The 25,400-nt window shown below is 40.2% G+C and overlaps 1 protein-coding gene across 4 annotated transcripts in view; it reads left to right on the forward strand.

Moving 5' to 3' along the window:
* Positions 1–2,023: 2,023 nt before the first annotated feature.
* LOC121943703 (galactosylgalactosylxylosylprotein 3-beta-glucuronosyltransferase 1) overlaps positions 2,024–25,400 on the forward strand; it is a 93,774-nt gene continuing 70,397 nt past the window's right edge. The window contains exon 1 of one of the 4 annotated variants that reach the window (XM_088078666.1): positions 2,024–2,726. The gene's annotated coding sequence lies outside the window, so the exon portion shown is untranslated. The remainder of the gene's footprint in view (positions 2,727–25,400) is intronic. The other 3 variants (XM_042487288.2, XM_042487289.2, XM_042487290.2) reach the window with 3 other exon arrangements.

Genomic DNA, 25,400 nt, shown 5'->3' on the forward strand with positions numbered 1-25,400 from the left:
ACCTTGACTCTGTGGCTGCACGGTGTGTCAAAATAGGCACTATGTGTACAATCGAGGTCTATTCCCAAACTGAATAGTCAAGTCAAGTTTATTTATAGTCCCTTACACAGGCATGTTTCAAAGGATTCATATATCAAACAAACTGGAGCTCACATTCACAGTGATGGGTCATTTGGAGACTCCAGTATACCTGACCTGATTTTGAGCCCCTGAAAACTCCACACAGCATGGAGAGTGGCTGACAATAAAATCACGCACCTTATACTGTTACATGTCAAAAGTATTTAAGTTCCAGTGTGTAGAATTTAGGGAGATTTATTTGCAGAAATTGAATAATGATATTTTCTTTAGTGTAAAATCACCTAAAAATAAGAAATAATGTGATTTAGTTTCCTAAGAAACAAAAAACAAAACAAAATAAAATAAAATCACCTCTAAAGCTCATTAGTTGATTGGATGGTTGGTTGGCTGCTCTCTGTTATTGAGGATTTTTCCACATTTCTATTGTTTCATAAATCCAGATAACCAGGTTTATCGAAGAATTAAGATTGAAGTGCAGCTTTGATATTCTAGAGCCAAATACAAAAAGTGTAAAATGCAATGTATCCTTCTCCCACGAGGTTCAAAACTGAATAATTTTTAGACACTTTACTAGTTTTAAAGTAACAATTATAGTTATCCTGTTTAGCTTCATAAAACATAAACAAACATACACAATAGTCTACATTTCAAATACAGCATCCTGATCAGGTGAGAAGAGCTCCTTCGAATCCTCAAAACAGCCCCTTGTTCAATTTTCCTCTACATAATGAAGCCACCTTGGGACACTCCTCCTTTCCAGTAAATTGTTCTGTGAAATACCCTTGTCATATTTGTTGATCCAGCAATTCAAGTCATGAGAGTCCAAGAAGCCAAAAATACCGCATGACACTTTGCAGTGAAATATAGCACACAGTCGCAAGAACATCTGATGGCTGTTCTTCAGGTTATCCAGGCTTACGGACACACCCTGCATCAGAGGCTGCGCTCTTACCAGCGGTTTAGTGATTTCAAGTCCCTCTTGTCTGCTGCCTGTTTGTTTTTTTTTTTTTATCCTACTGTAGGGGCAAAATGAAAAATAGCCTGTGAGGTTTCATATATCAGATGTAATTAAAAGCACAAATGTGTGGAGATGTCTGTGTGCGAGTTTGTTCATTTTCATGCATGCGGTATTCTCTGTCCCTGAGGTCTTGTTTTTCACTGTGTAATGTCCAGGACTGTGGTCCCCTGCAGCAGGGCCACCTCTGTGTTCCAGCCCTCCTCTCGTCTCTCTGGCCTGGCTGAGCTTCTCAGAGAGCCAGGTCCAGGCTCAGAGGGAGTGAACTGGCCGAGGCGATGGTTTTTGACCAGACGATGTCTCACCTCCACAGCAGACAGGCTCTTTATTCAGTGACGCCTGAAATTAGATGGTGCACTTTTTAGGGGGATGGAAATGTTGTGGTTGGAATTGGCACTGGGGTAGACCCTGCCAATCACTGAAACTAGCCGCTGGAGGTATATGGACTTTCTATCATCCAGAACAAAATGACTATTGCGTGTGCGTGCAAAATTTTTCCCTCATTCCACCCAATTTCAGCAATATGTTTTCTGCATGTATGCTATTGTGCAGCTGGTCATGCATGAGTGAAGGTTTTATCTGTGGCACAATTGCAGCTCTTCCAGAATTAATTCACCACTGCCAAAACCAACATATGCTCTTGTCCTATACAGTGATTCTGCATATGTCCAAGCTGTTGCCTTTAAACGTCTTTATCAGGGATGAGGGATCTGTGCAGTGAGGTCATGTGTGCATCTGCAAACTGCAAAGGAAATTGACATAGATGGGTAGAGCTTGTGAAGTTTGTCACTTACTTATGCATAGTTAATAATACACAATGAAAAAAAAAACAGGAATCAGGACTCTGTCTTTCAGTCGTTGACCACATCTTCCCCTCCATCTCTCTCCTCTGCCTCTCTCTCTTACCCCCACTCCTTCCCTCACTCTCCCCTCTCTCCTTTCAATGCTGCAGCCTAGCCCACCCTGCTCTGAGCGTTAATGGTACATGCCATTAGAAAGCCCATCTCTGTAAGGGAGGAGGGGAGGGTGGTCTCAATCTCTGCTAAGAGGCTACTTTAGTCCCCCAACATAAGCACATTCACAGATGTCTCTGCACGCGTAGAGTCGTGTCACCCGTCACGACAGAGCAGCCTCCTTCTGTGTGAACCAACGAGGCAGAGAGAGACAGAGAGGGACAGAGAGGGACAGACAGAGGTAGAGCGGATATAAGAGAGGGGGGTGAGAGAAAGAAGAGGTGAAGAGCCACGGAGCAAAAACACACATCCATCGCTGCCAATCTGACGTCTCCCCCCTTCGTGCGCCTGTTTCGGCTTGTGTGAGCGCAAGAAGAGGAGAGAGGGAGGGAGAGAGGGAGGAAAATAAATCCTGGGAGCCTGAGTCCTCTCTTTGCTTTATATCCTGTTCTCTTTTTTTCATCTCCATCATCCAAGGCATGAAGGCGGGTGTCAGCTGGCACGGCAGAATAAAAGAAAGGGATGCTTTGACTGCTGCCTCTCTTTCGACAAGGGACAAGGAAGAGGAAGGGGGGGACAACACACAGCAGGGACAAAAACAGGATTTCTAGAATGAATTGGAGTCCTTCTGCCGCATGCGCTGGGAATAGCAGTTTCCGCACAAGTCTTTGAATGAGGTAAATTTTTCTTCTTTTTTTCTGTGCCTGATTGGTCGGCAGGGTCAGATATGCATCTGAGATGCACTTGTAAGCATGCAAACGAGCTTGATAGAGGTGAACCAATTTCCATGCTGATCAGGTTCGGAACAGCAGCGGGGAGATTGCCATCTTTGTCCCTGGGTCGCTGTGCGCAGCATCATCGGTGGAAGTGAGAGGGAAAATCTATGCATGTTGCATGCCGCAGAGAGGCAGTGTGAGCTGGGGGGAGAAAGAAGAGTCAGTGTCTACCCTGATGAAAACAATTGCTGATAATCCCTGTGATGGGCATTTTGGCGCTGAGAAAGCAGAGGCTGGAGATATTTCCTTCTTAAACTGAAGAACAGATCAGGTCCAATTAGAGTTTGGATTCAGTGAGTTCAGCTGAGAAATGCACCCCCTCTATAAAAATGGATTCCATCCCCTGTGGTGCACATTAAAAATCATGTAAGAGAAATAAAACATATGAAGACTCAAAGAAAAAGAAGGGCGGTTGAGGGATAAAACAAAATACAGTGCATGTTTTCTAAAGCAAAGTCTGACAGTGCACTTTCACTGGTGACCCTGGGGAGCCGTACACTACCTTCCAGTCAGAAAATAACAACTTGTCCACAGAAGCGAGCAAAAAAGGGGCATTGGCTTGAGAAAAGGAAAGCCTGAGTCGAAGTTAAGTGGGCTGTACGCTCTCATTTCTGACACCTACCAAGGAAACCCTGGCTGTTTGTGAAAAGATGCAGTGTGTGTTCTCCTGACCAGCACAGGTGCAACTCCTTGATCCAGGACTTAATAAACAATTGTGTCAACCTATGTTCCCCCTCAGTCTGCTGATGGGACAAATATAGCATATTGTGGCTGTTATGAACATGAACTAGAAAACAGTAAACATTGCTCCAGTATGCAATGGGAGCAACAGAGGAAGCAATCTAGCATGTTTAAGGTATGTTGGCAAAATCAATATTGCAGGGTTCACTGCTTAATTATATGTGGTTGTAGTTATCAGGGACTGTCAGTATCTGTGAAAAGTCTTGCACTGTGTGGTGTCAGTGCCAAAGGTTTGGGCTCCAGTCCTAAGTCCTTACTCATGTGTCAGGAAACATCAACCTGACTCTCCCTGGAAGCTCTGACTGGTACAGTCACACGACGCTGACACCCATCATGACATCAGGCACATTGAGCGGATATGCTGTTTTTCAAGCTTTTGACAAACAAGCCACTGTGCATGAGAAAAGTGGATTTCAAATAAAAAAAAAAGGAAAAAAAAGATTTTTTTCTGGAATTGTTAATATAAGAATACCATTTAATAAATACTTCATTCAAGTGAGCTTTATAGTTCTAGGAGTCTGCAGTTGTGACAATATATGGAGAAATTAACTTAAACTGTGGTCATCACAGGGCTGTGAATCAGTCAACCCGCACTGTGAAATATAATAAAACATGCAATGGCAAAGATTCCTCCATCGACCACTAAATTAACTATGTGTGCTCCTCCCTTTTGAAACTTCTCCTTATCTGTCTCTCACAGTCTTCATACATGATGGTAGCAATGCCTAGCACCCATTTCTCACCCATGTACAGTACGCTCACATACAATGAAGCTGTGCATGTCCCCAGCTGTTCTTCACTGGGGAGTTAGTATGCTTCTATAGCACTGCACCTTCTGACTGACTGACCGTGTATATATTTAGTTTCTGCTCGGTCTGGCAATGTCAGCAAATAGCATCCAGATCTTGTTTATGGAAGCGGACGGCTTGTCATTTCATTCTATGTTCATGGTTGCCCACTCGTCTTGGCCGTACAATACACAAAGTGCTGAGGGGGACAGAAATATACACACATAATGTGGCTGCAGTTCTTACACTGCGACTCATGATTTACAGCTTGAAGCAGGTTTAAATAAGGCATACTTAAAGGATAACATATTTATAAATTGAAATGTATTCTCTTTTTGATGTGTAACAAGTCATGCATTAATGCTGGTGAGTTCCATCCATTATAATTCATAAATGGAAATAACTTTGGGTTGACTAGCCTGGCAGTCCACAATTGCGGTTAGTTTACATGCCTCACTAGCGTTAGTGGAGCTATTTTGTCTCTTTAGTCAATTAGGAAAAGCCCTATCAAAGTCTCTACTCACTGGAAGGTCAAACTAATATCTTAACTGAAGAGCTGAATGGATATCGTTAAGTGGAAGGACCCACAACTCTTAAATAATAAAGCTTCTCAGTTTATATTAAGTATTGAAATGTGAAACTATACATGTTAGGAAGCCAGATACAAATAGACAAAGCAAGTTACCTGGCCACATGTTGCCATTTCCACATTAAAATGCATTAAAACAGCATATTATTACGTTTAAGTAAACAATTTATTAATGCTTTTATGTAAATGTTATACTGTTTTCCTTATCTAGAATCAAAAAATAGAGAACACTACACTAAATCATGATTATATCATACAGGTATACATCGTTATAATGCAGGTATTGCATGTCCATATGTGGAGGACAAATGTTCGTCACCGATAGCTCAGCAGTATTTCACACATCATTGCACAGTGTAATAATGTGCATGAAGCCCGACAAGATGGAAGGATTAGACTTTGCACAAATGTTTTGAAAGCTATTGACAAGGCTGCGGAGGTTTAGAAACAAAGGGCAGCATGTGGGTGCATGTAAAGCCCGTCTACCTACACTGAGGGCCCACAGATCCAGGTTTTTGAACCCCACTCCACATGGGCAAAATTCATTAATGTTTGATGTCTGTGCTGTGGGTTTCTCTTTGAAGGTAGCTGAACTTCTCTGCAGATTCAGTCATGGGAGCTGTCCAGCCTAAGGCAATAGAAGGGCGAAGCAGCCGCCTTTATCACATACAATAGATACAATATACGACTCAACAAGCCACAGTATGAAGAAAATACAGCGCGATATATGTTTAAGTATGTATAGAGCTGGAGCGGTTCATACATATATTTACACACATGGCTTTATGGACTCTCACAATATACGTAGATATTAAACACTCAAACATGCAGTAATTACAGAGAGGAACGTATCTTTATGATCATGGGTATTAACCCCCGTGCTTGTTTCCCAGAATGAAGCTGCAGCAGCCTGATCTTTAAAAGGCTACAGTTTTAAATCTTAATCCAGCAGGGTTTGGATGTTGAAGTCAAGTGTAGGATGTGAATGTTCTGCAGTATTGTTTTCATGTATTACACTTACCTGGATTCAGACCTTTGAATTTGAGTATGAGTTGACTGAATCTGGTCTGGCATTGTGACATGAAACAGCAGTTTCTCAGTTAAAATATAAAAGCAGGGGGACTAACGGTTAACAAATTGCCACCACAGACAGGACTAAAACCATTGTCATGCTGCTGTCAAGTATTGTCAAGTGGCATGCTGGGACCAATGAAGAGTAATAACAACAATGTTGGGCGAGATAGATGCTGCTATCAAGGCTGTTCTAAGTCAGCATGTCTTCTAAATATATCCCAGCATCATAGTTTTTTTACTGCGCTGTGCTCTCGAAATGAAACGGGTATGCTGACATGACGATGCATGCATCTTCATTTCAATACACTGGTGCACTGCTTAACACATTCTGGCAAAGGCCAGGAAAGCTGAGTAGAGGGTAATTAGGCCCTACGAAAGCCTTGCAGCCAATTTTTCCCAGTGGTCAGTCGCTATAATGCAACAAAAAAAATATCCCGCGGTCCGAAAAGCATTTTCCCCATAGACCACCATTATAAAAGACACATCTATAAAACTGTTGACAGGACACATCAAACTGCAAACAAAGCCAGTTCTAACTTTTCCATGATGAATTTTTGAGCCATGGTGGGTTTTTTTGTTTTGTTTTGTTTTTTATTTGTTAAACTCCTTAAGACAAGAAAAGAAATTTGCAAAACTGCAGCATCATCACAATGTAAAGTCTATGAACTTGTGAGCGGAACTCAGTGGGCTACATACCATGGAAGTAAACCTGGAAGCTACAAAACTTTTTTGGCACATGTGCCAGGCGAACAACTCCATTGGAATGAATAGGCACCATCTTTGGTCCATTATTATTAAAATCTATGAGTGTAATCTGACAGTGGCAGCAACCATGTTACTGTCAGAAGACAAAATAAACAACGGTCGTGATTACGCAAATGCCACTCTCATTGCTTAAATTTAGTGGCGGGTCCTGCTTATCTGCTCTGTTAATTGTCAAGTGGTGTGCAGACTTCGCCTGCTTGGTGTACTGTAGGAGTATGTTGGTGTATTAATGGTGCTGAACTGCAATGGACTTAAAATGACATTAGATTAATTTGGATTTGTGATAAGTGATTGGCTAGGGAAATCAAATCCCCATCTCCCAGAGAAATCAGTTAAAGCGGATGCAATGTCAGACTAAAGATGAAAACAAGAGTAATGAGATGACATTTTTTTCTGATATCAGGCATGCTTCCTGCTGCAACATAAATAGAATACAGTTTCTTTAATTAGCATTTTTGCACCTTGAGGCTAACCAGCATATGAAATCACTATTCTTACATCAGCAGGCTGATTGTCTCTTATGCATGGTCAAAAGCAGATTGGCTGACTCATACTAAAAGCATCAGGATGTTGCATTCAATGTGCTTAATCTAAGTTAATAAAAATAAAAGTAAAGCTTCATTTTACCTGTTTTTGACTTAAAACCCCTAACCTTAATACCACATTTTTTTAGGGTTAAGGGTTAGGGCTTAGGCTAGTAAAAATTATTTTTACACATATTCAAACTCCTACTTCCAAACATTGCATTTCCCTAAGCATCAATATACAGAGCATAGTTTTAAAAAGAGCAATTTAGAGAATTCCTCCTGGTAATAGAAAATAAAGAGAAACTTTGTTTTGAAAAGGCAAAGCCAAGGATAATTGGCCTTTAATGTACTATAAATTTAAGAAGTTTATAGTCCTCCACCACACTGCTTACAAATTCCTTTGCAAGTCTTGGCTGACCATGATGTTCTATTATCCTTTTTTGCGTATTTGACAATTTTAAGATGGTAAGAATGCAAATTAAAGGGACGCGAAATCTACATTAATACATAAGGGTTACCTGAGAAAATGGTGTTTGCTCAGTAATATAAGTTGGTCTTGTATAGTGTAAAAAACTGAAGTTTAAATTGTATGATGACATGTTTTGACTGTTGCCCATGGTGGTCCCAAAGGCAGGGGCTTAAAACACATGCCCTCTTTAATGAACAGCTTAGAAGCCAAGTTATAGCAAAATGAAACCAAGCTCAATCTATTGGGCCTTGCAGCAGTGCTGTTCTGTACCTCCGTGGATTACACTCCATGGGGCACTTAAAATCTGTCTGGCTGCCCATTAAGACAGCCACTATCCTGGCTCATTAAAGTCCTGCAGAGGAATTAGAATAAACTGTGCTCCACAGACTTGTGCTGGCAGAGGCTCTCTGCCTTCTCTCCAGCAGCTTTTCTCCTTCCAGGGACAGCAGTTGTTTGCCCGCGGTACATCAGAGCAGCTTGGAGTGACCAGCAGTACAGAATAATTAGATGTTCAATTCCTCCAAACTGCCGTAGCTGTTGAATTCATCCTGACTTGTTTCAGCCATTTCAGCAAAGGCTGCCAAAGATAATCATTATGTAGGACATCACCACTCACTTAAATGGGAAATCGGGTTTGAAAACCGGGGATTATAAGTGGAGGATGGGATGCTATCCTGGAAGTATTGAAGCAAGTAGAAGCAAAGTAGCAATCAAGTGCATTAAAATCAAAGGAATGGAGTGGCTGAAGGGTGATAAAAGCTGGATTTGAATACAATTATTGTTTGCTAATTTTTCCAGTATTTCATTAAGAACTGGATGTCTGTTGTGGTTATTCGTCTTTTCGCCTGCAATATATTCATGTTTGATTTATATTTAAGAATATAAGGGGCTGTTTCTTGACATTCTGTTGGTGTCTCCCTGAGGTAGCTATTTTTGATTGCTTTATACACGTAGTGAAACTATAGAAGTTAATCCTGAAAACACTTGTCTACACGTATATAGATATATATTTATTTACTATTTAAAGTTATTCCCCCTTTTTTCAAGTTTTGTTGAATTTTACAAAATATCTCCATCAACACGAGAAAACAAAACAACCTCCAAATGCCCAGCGGCATTGGCTGTATCCCCTCATTGCAAAGGTAGTAAATTGTACTGCCTACTTTTTTTCAAAGCATGAAAGATTTCATCAAGTAAGATTCCCCTACAATATAAGCACAAAAGAGTTAAGTCAAAAACACATGTGATGATATGGACATACAAAAGTTCAATTCAACTCTGGACATTGTTACAACATTGGCCAGCTCAACTGGGCCTGATCCAAAATTGTTTTCTCAGAAGCCAAAACATTAAGGAAGATAGCTGTTTAAAAAAAAAAAATCTGTACGTGTGTATATAGGGCCCCGATTGGGAGATCACAATTCATTCAGTTGAAAACCAGATTGAAAACCAGGGCATCCTCTCAAACACATATTCAGTATTACATTATAGCTCCTGCCAAAACTGGACACCTTTGGGTTTGATTGCTCTTTTGTTGATGCTGTTTCAGTTCAATGCAGTCAGCAGACCCCTACTTCTATTATCACTGTCAAACAAAAGCTAATGTGTTTTTTTCCCAGCAACAAAGAAACCATTGTACTAGTTAAAACACCAAGATAGAGCAGGTCCTAGTCTTTTTTAATTTCAGATCTTGGGGAGGGATTTTATCACAAACAAAAACCTGCAACATGTTAGCAAGCGACTGCTTTTGCATCTGCTGAGCAAGTTTTGTTTTTGAGTGTCAATAAAATGAATAGCATCATTTCTGTTTCACAGGGATTTGCTGCTAAGGCTTGTAATGTTGTTTACTGGTTCAATCAGTAATGTTGCACGATTCAAATAAGTTCCCCCCTTTTTCTTAATGATTTTTTAAAATAATCTTACTATGTGTATTTGTGGTTACCCATGGTCCCTGGGGGCAAGGCTTCTGTATTAGAAAAAGAGAAGGTATTAGGGACAGCTGGCAGTGTGCTATCTCTTGTGTTCACATTTATCAGGCCTGCTTGAGATTAAAAGACAGAATAAAAATGCCACTGGAGGCATATTGTATGTGCAGTCATACAACATGCTGTATACACACAAAGATGCACACAGTAAAGCACAAGCAAAGCCCCTGACACAGCCCTCAAGCTTCACCTCCCCCACTGTCAAACCATATTCTACCTCAGACTTTGACAAAGAATAGACAGGAAAACACATATTTCTCCTCTCCTATCTTCAGATATATACAATTATATCACATAAGAGAATGAACAGGAGGAGCCCCACTCTGCCTGCCATGACAAAATATGCTTAATTTATAATCAGCGTCGGCGATGGCACAGCTAGTGTCTACACTGAAGTGCTCAGCTCAGCGGGGGGGTATTGAGTTAAATGTAAGGCTATAGCATACCGTATGTTGTGCCTGGTGTCTGAGGCCAGGAGGCTGGATGATCATCTCACACAGTGAAAGAGTCTTTCCTTCCTCTCACAGCATAGTGGTGAACAGTGTGGTAGTAAAACAGACGTGTTAAACACATCTATGTGATAAATCTGTGCTGACCTCAAAAATCAAACAATGTGACCAAATTATGTTTTCAAGTAATTTGTTCAGGTTGGAATCAGATGTGAGGAAAAATGTGCCGAAAAGTTGCCCAAATTTGTTATTTTCAACCTTAAGTTCATTATTAATTTATTAAACTTACCAAAGAGAAGTCTATTCACAGATACTGTGATTGAATATGAATGATTCTGGCAGTGGATCTTCCTTTTTTGGGGGGCTTTTTTCTTTTGTCTGTTTGATAAGCATCCAGTTCCTTCCAGGGAGAGCTGCTGTAATTACTCACAGATTAGGCGATGGCGATGGCAAACACACGGCACAACAAAAAAGTCTTGGTCTTGAGGCACAAACAAGCACTCTCAATTACCCTCTTGAGAAAATCCTAGAGGCTTTGTCGTAAATCCCTCAGCTTTGATGAAAACTAAGTGTCCCTCCACCTCTGTAGGGGAAAAGGATCCCCTTATGAACATGCTTAGAGAGTATTTCAGTAACCTCCCAAAGACACGGCTGGCCAGTGATCACCATTACTTCAATGTACAGATGTATAATCATCAGTTAGTTGCAACAGCAGTTAAAGTCAGTGAGGAATCTGATAAATGAGTCAATGACAGGACAAAATACTACCTGCAAAAGCTAGGAAATCATGAAGAAAGCCCTCCGACTGAATAAAGACATTGTATCCTAAAGATGTCGTCTTGTTACAGTAGGTAAGTAAAACAAACAATAAACACAAAGTGAGTGGCATTCATAGATAAACATCTCTCTAGCACCTAATAAACCATATACTGATTGACAAAATGGATCAGTAAAAACTGTTATAGGAGTAAAGTGGACAGCAGAGGGACAAGGGGACAAGAATATTTGTTTCACACTTAAGCTTACACTCAATCTTACTGGCCACAAAGTGTAGATGCACTGTATAAACGTCCATCTTTACAACCAGATCTACTTTTATAACCTTCTGAAGTACAAAAAAAAACCCAAGATAATTCTACCTTATCTAGTGTATATCTACGTGACTCCAGAAATGTCTTTGATTACCAGGCATTTGACGGATTACACACTAAAGCATCATGGTAAATAGAGGTACATTTCTCTCTGTAATGCAAAATAGGGCTGCTAAAGTATGTTCATAAAAAATGGCATGTTAGCCAACATCCGGTAATCATCCAGTGCAGACATTTTCTATACGGAAGGTGTCAACTTTTTATATTTTACCACACAGCAAAACAGACTCCTCATTGCATTACAGAGCATTATGCAAATGTAGATGCAATCTACAGAAGACACATTGCCTGTTGTTAATTAATTAAGCAGGGTCTTGATGTGCATTAAGAATCCATTGTGAGTGCTAATGATGCTACCAAGGTATGAGAATTCATCAACAGGCTCACTTCTGTTCATCTTGATAAGAAGGACTGTTCTATTAACAAATAGGTCAGTCAGACATAAATTATGTCTCGAGGATGGGTGGAAATGCTTAGATGACTAGTCTGATTATTTTAGTTGTTGAAATGCGGTCGTATTTGCTTTAAACCCAATAAATTGAAAGAGGAACAAGTGAGATAATTTGTTGATTTACACCCCGTTTCAAAGTGGGTGGAAGGTGGAGAGAGTGTCTTTGCATTGTATATAATTTCATCAAAATGGGTGTTAGCATAATGTCAGTGAAAACATGAGGCATAAGCACGCATGGGTGTGACGAAAATGATCTTTCTCTATTGGCGTCCATTTTTTTCTCTCTGTCATGATTGTAATATCTAATGAATTGATGAGTGTCTTGATGAGAGTGTTGGCGTTTTGTCTGGGTTCAGATCTTTGAATCCGCCCACTTCCCAAATTTGAGTCATCTGGTATCATGACACGAAACTGTGGTTTCTCAGTTGAAAAAGCAGTGATTTCAATTAGTGGAACTCCAGGCTCATTTACACTCCCTTTTACATTCGAAAAAAGATCTATTAATTTCAAATGTAACCATCACTGCCCACATACTTCCATGCAGCCTTTATGTTGACAGGGAAGATTGTGACAACAACAGATGGCAACAATAAATTAAGTCATAACAATGTACCTTTTACTGAAAGCATCGTGGAAGACGGTGCTGGTCTGTGAGGCCATTAATAATCATGACATGAGGACAGAGAATTCTTACTCTACATTTTGTCATGTCCTATGGTCTTGTCTCGCTTGAAATGTGATACACTGCCCCCTCAATTTCTTGTCAAGTGCTGTGTTATGTCTTCTCAATATTGCCAGACACTAGTTTGGTTTACTCCACTCATCAAACCCTAGTAAACAAGTGTGTTAGCATGGCAATCCATCAGGGTGGACTTAAACTGACATGAGAATCAGGTGGTTGACGTGGTCTCAAGAGTTTGGTTAGGGAAAATCGAGTCCTCTAACCTAAATTGATTAGAGTGGACGCAATGTCAGACTAAAGATCTACCCAGAGTGTAACAAGTTGAAAATTCTGTGTGATATCAGGACAATGTAAAGTTTGTCATGGCTATTTGATTCAAATGCAGCTGCACACCCTCCGCTCCTGCAGCTCAGTCTATGAGTGTTGTGTCAGCTGCTCTGGACCTCTGCAAACCACCGATGAGTGCAAAAGAAGAAGAAATGGCAGGGTTAGAGCATTATGGCTCCCATTTTCTAAATGATTTTCTAGATCTGAGACCAATCTGATTCACTAATCTACCCCATGAAAACACTATTAAAACCATGACAGTTTTTTTTTTTATCCATCGATGCTGAATGTGCTGAACTCATTTTCTGCCATGGTGCAATCATCCTTGTTACACAGTATGAAATAGGATTGGCACAGAGAGGGCTGTCTGGTTTTGCCATTCAGAGTTACTAGAGGTAATGTAGGCAGCAGTTGTGACTGTTTTGACTGAGTGAGATGGATAAACATTCATTTGCTGCAGGGAATTACCCTAAATTAAATATTGATGATTGTTTTTCCATGTGTGGTACATTTACATTTCCCGACCAACAATACCAACAGCAGTAAAGCTCAAGTAAGAGTAAATACAGACGGAAATGTGTTAGTGCTGGGAGATGAATTTATTTTCATTCCACTTCTGTGTCATGTTAGCATTTACAATCATCCAACTTCAGCCAAATTTAAAATTAGTGAAATTAATTGTTTAAAGTTGAAACACCTCAAGGTGTGTGAGAGGTAGCAGAAGTCAGCATTTCTGCAGCTCAGAGCTGCCAAACATTGACATGCTGAGAGCAAGAGATGACAGGCCATTGCAAGCCTGTTTTTATTGTTCTTGTCATTGCTTGCATGACATTTCATGTGCAGTAGGCGCCAATTACCTCTCACACACAGTGTTGCATCTCTGAATCACGCTGGCATGTGGGTAATGACGGCAAAGTATCTCTGTTTCCCCCATGAATGCTGAGACATTGTCGCTGGTATTCCAATACCATGTGGCTGAAAAGCAGCAATCTGATTTTCCTGGACTCTGATTTACGTGAAATACTCCCTTCCTAACCCTCCTGCACCTGAGGAGGGGAATCCTCTTTGATGTAGCCTAATGTGTGTGGTTGTCAGAAATCCAACTAATTTTAAAATATTGATTTAATTTTAAAAGTTCTAAAGAACAAGGTGACCTTTCGGAGCATCTACCATGCACATTTATCGCCTTTCTGCTTTGGACTTTAATTATTGGTTTTATAAAAGCAATGAGCGGCAAGTCTGACCTGCATTGCACCGGCATTAATTTGTTGAGCTTCTTGGCTATAAGAATTAATTGCCGTGAACAAGCTGTAAAATACAGATACAAAATAAAGAGCTTAAACCGTTCATGCTCATAATCACTTTCATAATCATTTCATAAGTGATATCTCTGTGTACCATAGAAGATTGTCACGTTATGAACAAGGTGGAATTTACTGATAGTAAGGTTTATTGAGATATACATTTTGATTTTACAACATGAGAAAAGCTGTCCACCCTCATTCCTCTATGCTTAATGCTAACCAGCAGGTTTGATATGCAGTTTACATATGCAGTCCTGAGGGCTGTATCATGATGCCCCTCAGGCAACATCTACTGAGCCTGCTCGTACCATCTGACTACAGATATGATGGCTCTGAATATTATCATTTGGAGAATATGTGGGAATTATTAGAGCAGAAGTTGAGCAATGACTAGTGCAGCTGTACCAACCAGGGTTTAGTGCCCCTTCACAACAAGTCCTTCATGTTCATATCAGGGAAAATCACTTAAATATCCAATGAGTAATATGGGATCCCTTCTGGATGACTAAAATGAGCATCAAATCACAATGAAAATTATCAGCTATTGTCACTGACTGTTTCAGTGATTTCTGAATGGCTCTGTCTAGTTTTGTTTTTAGTAGATCAACACATTTTGGCATCGAGGGACCGATTACATCGTCTCCCCTCAAAACTCTAGTACAGTTGGAAAGGATTTCAATGAGAATGAATCAGCGTTGTATCGTAATTTTGTTCCCATGAGAGACTTAAGTGAATATCTTGTTTATGTCTGCCTCAGCTTTATGAAGTACAGAGAGACAGAGCAGAAGTATGTTGCCAGAGAAATTTGTTGCAAATTACTACTGTGGACCGCTGCTTAGTAGAGAAATTGGTAGTTCCATTAAATGCCATCTAGGTATGTCCGACAGCGTAGTAATTGTTTGTGCTGCCTGGGTATGTATTGAGATGGTTTGTCAAAAGAACTGTAAGGTGGCTCAGTGAAATAGGCGAAGGCTGCATTAACGATTGGCCTGCAGCCTGTCTGCTTAGATGGTGTCCAATGCTCTCACATCTGTCGTCCTGCTATGACAAATATGTGCACAACAACTTCAGTCAAGTCTGGAATAAATAGGGGAACTATACAGGGAATGCATTTTCCCAAAATTCTGCATCTCCAGAACAGTTGGGATAATGGGTTGGATCAGTGTGAGCTTAAAAAAAAGAAAAATCATTGAAATTGTGAAAAGAAACAAAAAAGGGAAATTTTAACATGTTATATTTACAATATCATTGTTCACATAATTCTTTAAGAAAGTGGAAATTATTTGTGAAATTATATTTTCCTAAATTACTAAGATATGAAAACTGGCTGTCTTCCAAGTCTTGATTTCAGTGGCACCTATCAGCTCAGTGTGGTTACCATGTGCTTTTTAAAGAATTTTTGGGGGCATTTTCCCTGTATTTGTAGGACAGTTTGAGAGAGACAGGAAAGGAAGGAGGGAGAGTTTAAATATGTGTAAACTCTGCAGATTCAAAATATCTCAGTGGTTGAAATGCAGGCCTATATGAGGTTCATGCAGTAAACATTCACACAGTGACTTCTTAGTAGGTTTTATTCTCCCCTACATGTGACTTAAACCTGAACTGCAGTGAATAATCTTCCCGTTTCCGTGTAAATACATCATTTTGCTTCCAGTTTCAATTAGTGATCAAGTTTAGTATAATATTACCTCGTAAAATAAGAGGAAATGGATATTAAATCATGCGATTTAATGAAAAGAATAAAAGACAAAATGAAAGCACATCATTGTATCAATGGTGCAAACACACAGTGAGCACCTACTTATTTACTCATGAAGCAGATTTCAGAATACTTTGTAGTCATGAGTGCAGGTATGTGTGTGCACACGTTTCATGCATATGTGTCTTTTGTCCTTCGCCTGCATGGACGCCGCTTCACTTACCATTATTGAAACAAGATCATTTGAATGAATGCCAAGAGGCTGTGCTCAGCTACAAGCAGCTCAGTGTAGCGTCATTGCTAAAGATAACTGGAGACAGAGCAATGTTCACAATGAGGAAAGGAGTTGAGTTATAATACGCAGTGGGTTGGAGGCCCGAAACAAATGCCCTTGTGTGATTGATTACACGCTACAAGCTAATGAGATAAACAGAGCTTGAATCGATTCAGTCGAGGAGGAATCATGCCAGAGGGGCATATGCAGCCGTGTGCAATGGCTGTATTGACATGCTCATATTTAAACAGTGGAGGAGACCAAGCTGCGCTTTTGGCTGAGAACAGAGCTGTGTCCTCTTCCGCTGCATGGAGTTGCTTCGCCCACCACTGCAATCAGGGTCAATGCTGTTCAAATCAAAAGCTAGCAATGGGATCTGACAAGTTGGGTACTTACCGCTTCACAATCACAGCTAAGAAAACCTTTTTCCAGCCAAAGACAAACAGGACATGGGCTGCGTAGCGGGCACTCTTGTATTAACAGATGGGGAAAGCACCTTTAACTGTTAGTTAGTGACAAAGCAAATTACACTACGAGCATGGATGACCATCAGCCCAATTTAGGGACTAACTGCTGAAGCTGCTGCAGTCCTTGGCTCATTGGCTAATGACAGAGTCACTGATATTCCAAGTGCGGTGGTTAACCAATTAAAGCCTTCATGCTTCACCAAGATAACTCTAAGAGGATAAGCAGGGCTGGACACCATGTGTGATGTTGAGCATGTCTGAGCTGCATGCGGTGACTCAGAATAAATGGAGGGCAGAGAAAGCTTAGGGCTTCAGAGGAGTAAATATCGGGTCTCATCACCTAGCTGTTAAGATTACTGTTTTGCTACTTCATTGCAATAAGACGTGCAATTTAGCTCTCCTGTTGAGTATTACACAATTTTGTGCTCAGATTTTTCATAATATTTGTGTTTATATGTGTTAGGCTCACCTCACTGTAAAGTCTCAAACCACTTGCACTTCAAAAGCAACTGAAAAGCTTCTAAGTCCTGGTGTTTGACCAAATACGGTGAAAAATGTCAAATACAGAAGAGTTTTATCATGTTATAGCTTGATTTCTTTTACCAGCACTGACATTTTTCTGAACCTGGATTTACCGCTGAGTATTTTAAGCCTTTTGATGCTCTCTGATAAGCATGACAGCAGGGAAATACAACCATGCTCCTGAAAGGATGCTCAGAGGAGGTGCCTTTAATTGATAGCTTTATGATTGTGTCACTCAGGTCTTGTCTGCACACCAAAAGACGCGAGAGGGGTGAGTCATCAGTCATGGGAGAGGAGAATCTGAAAGCATTGACTGTTTTTTACACAGAGGACAAAGGAGAGAGTGTCTGTGTTGTTTATGTGCCACTAAAGACTAAGAGGGAAAATGCTAAATTTCATTAGTGTCCAGCTGCATAAAAATTCATTTGCTGTAGTGTTTGATTATAGGCCTTTGGGCAGCAAAGCAACAAGGGAGCGGCTGGGTCGTCACAATTCCTCCACAGAAGAACATTTCAAAGAAAGAGGCTGGCCTCCTTTTCATGTGATTCCAGATTCTCCCCATGAGGGTGACATTTCCTTTTGCTACAAAGGATTTAGTGTGCCAGTGTCTGTGTGTGTGCATGTGCCGCATGTAGCTATCAGTCTTTATGTATTTATATGCTTCTTACACTATTTGTAAAAATTAGCTTTAGAGGGTCTTGTTTAATATGCAAGCTGGATCCATGATTGTAAATTAGGCTTGACAAGTTAAATATGTAAAATAGTTAAATAGCAAAAACAACTTACCCCTGCTGCCTTTCATTTTTCAGCCGTGCAGTGCACACATAATGTCAGGTTGAGCAAAGAACAATGAGTCCCACTTCTTCAAGTTATTAATTTGTCAGTGAAAGAACCTAAATAATCAGTTCGCAATTTTGTGAAAGCGACACAGTTAATAACATCATCCTTTTCAGCTTTCATCATTTCAATTCAAATTAAGGGATTTTATAAGAAACTATAAGTCTGTATAAGAGCTGAAGTAAGGAACCATTTAAATCTGCAGTATAGATGAAAAATCTAAGGATTACCCAAAGTCCCGAAAGGTGATTTCATTTATTTAATTATCTCACAAAATAATTATCTTGTGTGCACATGCTAATAGCTTGTTTTGCACAAGATAAAAAAAAAAAGTCAACTCTCCAGACTTTAGGGGCTGCATTGCAAAACCAAAATGTTCATGTTCATGCACATGTAACACTCACAATAATACTCTCAATCATAGTGTATGAGGTTAAAAAGAAAGAAAGAAACAAAGAAACAAACAAAGAAAGAAAGCAATGATCAAATAGCCTTTACTGAAATTACTTTCAAATACAGCAAAAGTTGTTGAATCTACGGTTCATTGGCTGAACACAGAGTTCACCGCACAAACAATGTTAGTGATTATCACCTATGATTGATAGGTTCCGTCCAAATGTGGTTTCCAACATGCTAAATTCAAATACGTAGAGGGGAAACAAGCTTTTACACCACGTACAAAGCAGGGAGAAGGGATGAAAATCAATATGGCCCCAGCCACGCCATACTGTAAATGAAAAGCATGCATGCCACGATAATGGATATGGATTTCTGGGTGTGTGGTTCATGTTTTATTCCCATGCAGTGCTGAAGTCTTTATATACAGTGCTGCAAACATTGATTGATGAGTGTACAGGGCAGGGAGTGCATTCCTACATGTTGTGACTTCCACTGCAAGGGGTTCAATGGCTGCCTAAATAGCAGAGAAATAGACACTTTGTATGGTTTGGATGTATGTTTTTGAGGCCACCATTTCATTAACCAACTACAGAGATGTGTCAGATTTAAAAGATCACTGCCAGAGCCGTCTGCTGCTAGTCTTGTGTAATTAGAAGCTGTCAGAGGTTTAGGTAAAGACAGAATATATATGAACTTTAGACTTGTGTTTAATCAGAGGGTGAGACGCAGGGAGAAAGCCAAACACTGTGTGGAAAAATGCATCAAGGAATAGCAAGAGAAAGAGCTGCATTACAATATTTACTATGCCGAGAGAAGCGGGATAGCAGCCTTGAGATGTCTTACATTGTTTGTAATCAGTAAGACACCCGCTCTGCATCGGGCTTCCTGGTGTGCCTTTGTGTGTGTGAGCCTTTCATAGCAGTGTGTCTGTGTGTGTGTGTGTGAGGGTCACAGTGTTTTATTCCTGATATATTTGTTTTGGTGTATAGGTTTTATGTGTTATTTGTGGCTGTATGGGACTGACACATTAGACAGCCAGGATACATAGCCTAGCTATCAGTCTGATAGGAGCATATTTATTGGCTAAGTGATATTTATGGGACCTGGCTATTTGTAAATATGGGTCACACCTGCTTTTATTTATGTGTCTGGAACATGAGGGTTATCCTTGCTGCTGTGAGTGCACACTTTTCTGAATAGCTTCATGTAATTCTGAGCTGACACATACAGTAATGAAGTTTGAAATTTAAAGTCTAACTGACATTAAAATTAAGACATCAGCAGTGAATATCCTTTTGTCTGCTTTTCACTTATTTGGTCAAAATTCAGTATCAAAAATAAGAGTATGTAAGCTTTATGTGATTTGTTCTGAATGACAATATCAGTAATTAGTAATCTGATTGGTGCAATATCTGTGTCGAGACATTATTTCGGTTCCAATACTGACGCAGTTAACCAGCTGGGGGACCATTGCTGGTAGCCAAAAAGGAAAATCTAGGTTTGTTGGAATCAGGGCTGACATTACAGTCTAGTAGCTTCCAATTTTTGTTTGGAAAGCTAGTCAAAGCTAGCTAATCAACATGGGTCCTACTATTCACTTAGTGTTGTAAAAATTTACTATCAGTCAAAGAAATGTCTTAAATTGTTCACCCCCTTGTGACCTGCTGCAGTATAGGTCATAAACCCTACCTCCTCCATGTTAGCAGACTGGACATGGGCGAAACTAAGAACTCGAATTACATCTATAAAATTTTTCTAAAAATGTTTTTGTTTGTTTGTTTGTTTAAGCAGTTTTATCACCCTGATGCTTGTTTAAATGTTTCTTATTCTAATCAGTTTGGTTTTAATTACTTAATTGATCCTATGAAAAAGGGGTGTGACAACATGATTGACAGCTGTGAGTGCCAGTCAGTGTGCTTGTGTTTAATGGATCTACCCCTATTTGGTTGGATGGGTAGGAACTAAAAAACAGCATCAATCGTTACTGTGCAGACTGTTGCTCCTAATGATGTCACCAGGGCAAGATGACAGCTGCCATATCTGGGATATTTTTGTAAGGTGAGAGGAACTGGAGACGTGTTGTGTATCTTTATATACAGTCTATGACATGCTCCAGTCAGTTTCACAACACAGAAGTTGTTGTGTTTCTCTTAGATGCTTCCACAAATATGTAAAGATTTTTTTTTTTGTCTTCAGATTGTTTTTTTTTAAAAATATGCAAAATAACTGCAGTGTTATATAGTTCATACTTCCTCATAGAGAAAGTGATGAGAGCTCTTATGTACTTAATTATGTTACTTAATGCAGGACGAAATGCTCCACCTGGTTGAATCTGGCCCATCACCTGCTCTCTAAATTCTCACCTCAACGGTGGAAGTTAAAAATGTGGCTGTGGTTTTGATGCACCAAACTAAAGCGGTTGCAACACTGTTTACTAGCTGACTCAAAAGTTTAATTCTGCTCACTCTGCTTTCCAGAGAGACATTTAAAACCCTAATTTTTAACTGAATTGCAACAAAAATAAGTAGCAGTAGCATTTTTTTTTTTCCGCACCACATTTCTCCCTTAGTTCTTCTGAAATGTGAGCCTCAGCTGAGAAGTTCCACTTTCAAAATCTCATCAACTTTCACTTCAGAGTGATGAGGCTACATTTCTGTCCTCTTTGTGCAGCTCTATAGAAATACGAACTACGGGAGGGAGCTTTGTCCCCACTTTGGTTACAGTGAAAAGACTCCTGATGACTTGCATGTTTGAAATGAGCTGTCACTCTCTGACTTTAAGGTACACTTTCACAGTTTCCATTTGATATTTGTTCAAACTAGACTGCTAAATCTGCTCCTTCCACCCCCCACCCCTCCAAATAAAAACATATAAAAAAATAAATCAACCTTCAAAACTCTGTGCTACTGAATTATTCATATGAGACCATGTATGGCCATATATAAGGTGCAGTGTATGAGACTTGCAGCTGCTTAAATGAAGCACTGTTAACACTTTGGTAAATCTTGTGCTTTGGTTGGTTCCTGAAAGCTGTGTAATGAGAGGTTAGTGAGGCTGCACCCAGCGATAGTGGCGCATTACGTCAGACAAAGGGCTAAATCTAAGAAGGTTTAAGCCATTTAAATGAAGAGGAAAGGCCTTTAAAGTGTGGCCAGTGTTAAGCCTCACACCAATCTGATAAGTGCACTGTGCCCAAAGTAGCTCTGCATAACCCGATCTTATAGCAGCAGGCAGGCATGATGTAAAATGAGCAATGGTTTATTGCAGTTTTAAACTGGAACCAAGAGCAAGACCACAAGACAAGGGGGAAAGTGGTAAAAAGGAGTTTTTTGTAGAGTTTTTGCATGTGGATGAAGTAGGCAGACTGAGGTGAGGCTGAGGCTGGTGGTGAGAGGCTGAAGTTAAAGTAGTTGAGGTGTGGCTGAAGCTAGGAAGCTGTGTGGCTCAGGCATGGGTGTTGAGAGGCAGATTGGCATGTAACTGAGGCACTGGAGATGTAGAAAACAGCGAATAGTCATGAACCAAAAATCACTGGAGAATTGGAGATAAGCCATCAGTACTACTCTGAAGAGCAGAAACAATCTGGCTGTATGGAAGAGAGACCAGGGATTTTAAGCTGCAGTTGATGAGTGTGGAATGAGCAACAGGTGTGCATGCAGAGCTCCAGCACCAGGAAGCCACACCCAACCTCTGAAAACACAGCAGCAGAAAACACAGCAAAAAAAATCCTGGAAAAATATATGCAAAAAACACACAAAATCCATACCACTATAAATGCTCCTATATCTTGTGATTTTTTTTCAAGCAAGAACATGAGACATTCAAATTTTAATACAGTATTGATCATTAAGTCAGTAGAACATTATACAAGTTATCATAAAGACACCCTGTCATCACTGTAGACATGCAACAGCAGCTTTGCTAACCACCAAGTCAATAGAATCCCATTCACACTGCCCTTTATTGGCAACAGGCAGAGATGAATTAGTATTGTTGAGATCTCACTGGGATCCAACTAACAGAATATATTTCAGCACGACTGTAGCTTGGGTCACAAAGGAAGTGTGTCATTTATCCAAATCATACAATATGGTGCAGACGTTCTTTTGTATGCCCAAGACAAACAACTATGAAATAATATTGTGTATGTGTGAGACCCTTGATTCAATAACATCTATGTTTTCCCTATATACATTTAGCAGCAGCACTGCCCATACGCAATTAACTTGTTAGGTTTGATTTGTCCTGTATTGTGCCAACAGGATCCACATGGCATTTCAACACCCGCTCACTCTGAACTTGTCACATGGTGACGCTCTGTCAGTGGCCTTCCACGTCAGCCTATGACGTTTTAGGTGTCCTTGTGTGTCAGCTGCTTACACACTGGGATGCTGTTATGGTGATACCAGCAAATGCACATGGTGGGATAATGTCATGGTGGAATAATGCAGCCCCTTACCGTGATGTCAACAAATGCACATTTGGTAAGATGAAGTAGCAAGGTCCCTATGTTTACACAACACCCCGGACTTTCACAATTGTTGGGATTAGGCACCAAAGTCAAGAATGGTTAAGTTTAGGCAAAAGAGGCACATGGTAAAGTGCAGGGAAAAAACACACGTATCAGGAACGCATGTTGACACAGCACCAGGAAATACGTTAATAGAAAGCAGCATGGATGCCAGTGAACATATCACAGTGGTTACCCTTATTTTTTTATATCACTTACTTATTCAGTCTCAGGCCTGTCATTGCACAATGTTGGCAAGGGCGCTAAAATTAGGACAGGTGTTGTATTTCCATCACTGCTGATGGAGGCCAATCAGAGCTGGAGTCAATAAATACCCATAACCACTTCTGAGTCATTTCTACCCTGGAGTGAATGGCGATTGTAACCTTTTCCAAGGCATACAAAAGCCAGATGTAAGTGGGTGTTTGTGGGCTTTTGTGCAGTGGGAACAAGGCTTTAGAGTCCCTATATTGATTGAAAGATGTCAAATGTTACATCTGCCCCATGTGCATTAGCAATTGTAACAGCATATGGGAAGCATTTTTCCAAACAGAATTTGACATATATGAATGTGTACAACTTTGTGTAAAGCCTTTCTCATGTCAGTGGATGTGCTAAACACCTTCTGGGGATGAAAAAATAAAACTTGCATGCACTTCAGCACTGTTGCTGGAAAAAAGTCCAAGAGGAAACACTGAATATTCCAAGCACTCCACAAAAACAGTTTTATGTCCAACAAACTACTCTTTCAAAATAAAAAAAGGAAATTCAAATCACTGACTCTTCGTATGAATGTGTCCCACCCTGTATATCAGTTTCAGTCTTGTGTGATTTTATTTGTGTAATCGCTTTTCATAATCATGATTTCATAACTACGCAGTCATGAGTGACTAAGAGTGACATAAAAGTAGTCCGAAAATAATAATAAAACTAAAATAAGTTGTGAAATGTGCGACAATAAAATTGAATAAACCCTGAATATTCTGCCAGCGGTGACTGTATCCAAACAAGTTGTGCAAGCATGGCAGGAGAGGATATCCCTTTATCAAAAATCCCTGATGGTACGGAGGAAAGAAGAAAAGACAATGACTTAACATCTTCCTCTGACTCAGATTAGCACACTCGGCACGTAGCCTGGAGATATACAAACACTAAGTTTTCTCACAGCTGAATTATGACAGGAAATGTTAACTCAAATTTATTTGCCCAAGGTAATATCTCAAGGTTAAGAGAAGCCATGCATGATGTCTTTATTCTGTGAAAAGAGAGATCTGCTCCTTAAGGGCAACACATCTCCATTCAGCCTTATGTAGATACCAGCTGCCTGGACCTGCTTGTATGGGTCTGTACTCTACCTGAAGGCACTAAGGTCGATTTGGTGTTGGAGCCCTGCTTGCACCACTACCAGCTGGAGGTCATTGTGAACATGCAGGTGTTTTCTCACATGGTATCACCTTGACATAAGTACCCCTGATACCACTGGACCGTAATGTAATTGCAACCAAGTCTGGTGTTAGGGAGAGCGAGCTACAGGAGGGGATGGGCTGTCAGCATGAACGCACAAGAGGCAATACGCCCAGACTCTATTACTGTTAATTGAAGTGGAGAAAGAAAGAGGGATGAGGATGACACAGAGGGGATACGGGGAGATAGAGATAGAGGCAGGGAAGGAGAGAACCTGCTCTAACCTTATCTCCAGATTAACCTTTGCAGGTATGTGAGAGGTTAATTCAATGTCATGCCAGGGAGATGTACAGGGTCCATTCTACTGTCTCATTTGGGAGAATGAGGAGAAATGGTATCTTTTCACATCTGGAGGAGAAAAAAGCAGTTTGTTGAAGGATTTATAGCTTATTGCAAATGCATGAAACCCCAAAGAAAGATTGTGCATTTCTACTTGAAAATGAAGTGCCATACACGTTAATCCTCTGTTTCAGAAGTTTCAGAATAACAAGCTCACGGAAATAATAATTTATTTTTTTACAGCTTTATTTATAATTAAGGGATTGCCAAGTTGTCTATAGATTATGATGCATTAATCCAAATTGCATTCACAGTACAGGCATTAATTTCCCAAAGGTGTACGACACAAGCATTGAGAACGGAGGGGAGATGGGAGCATCATTTGTGCTCCTTTTGCTCCTGTGTTAGGATTTCTGCAGACACAAACACACATCTGGTGTAAATTCATAGTGCTGACTTATCTGCGATACTTGAAGAGGGGTTGAGTGAGCAGAATTGGTGTGTCCAAAGATGAGAAGTTTGCATAGGCTTGAAACACCGGAGTCTGAGCTGTCACAGAGTTTCCATCCAAGGTAACAAGTCTGACAGATTCTGTATATGATTCATGAGAAACAGGCTTGTGTTGCCTTCTTAGTTATTTTGAGTGACGTTTCCCAGAGAAAATCAATTCCAGTCAACACCTAGCATACGTTTAGAGCTGCTACAGAGGAGGCAAACATAGGAAATACTTTCACAGTATGTTGACAGGTGGCACCTTCTCAAAACCTGTAATATTGCAGGTGAAAAATGCTATGCTTCCTGCAAAAAGGACATATCTGAGGT

The sequence above is a fragment of the Plectropomus leopardus genome, chromosome 6, assembly GCF_026936395.1.
Source record: "Plectropomus leopardus strain MGB_pleo_1.0 chromosome 6, ASM2693639v1, whole genome shotgun sequence".
NCBI lineage: Eukaryota > Metazoa > Chordata > Actinopteri > Perciformes > Serranidae > Plectropomus > Plectropomus leopardus.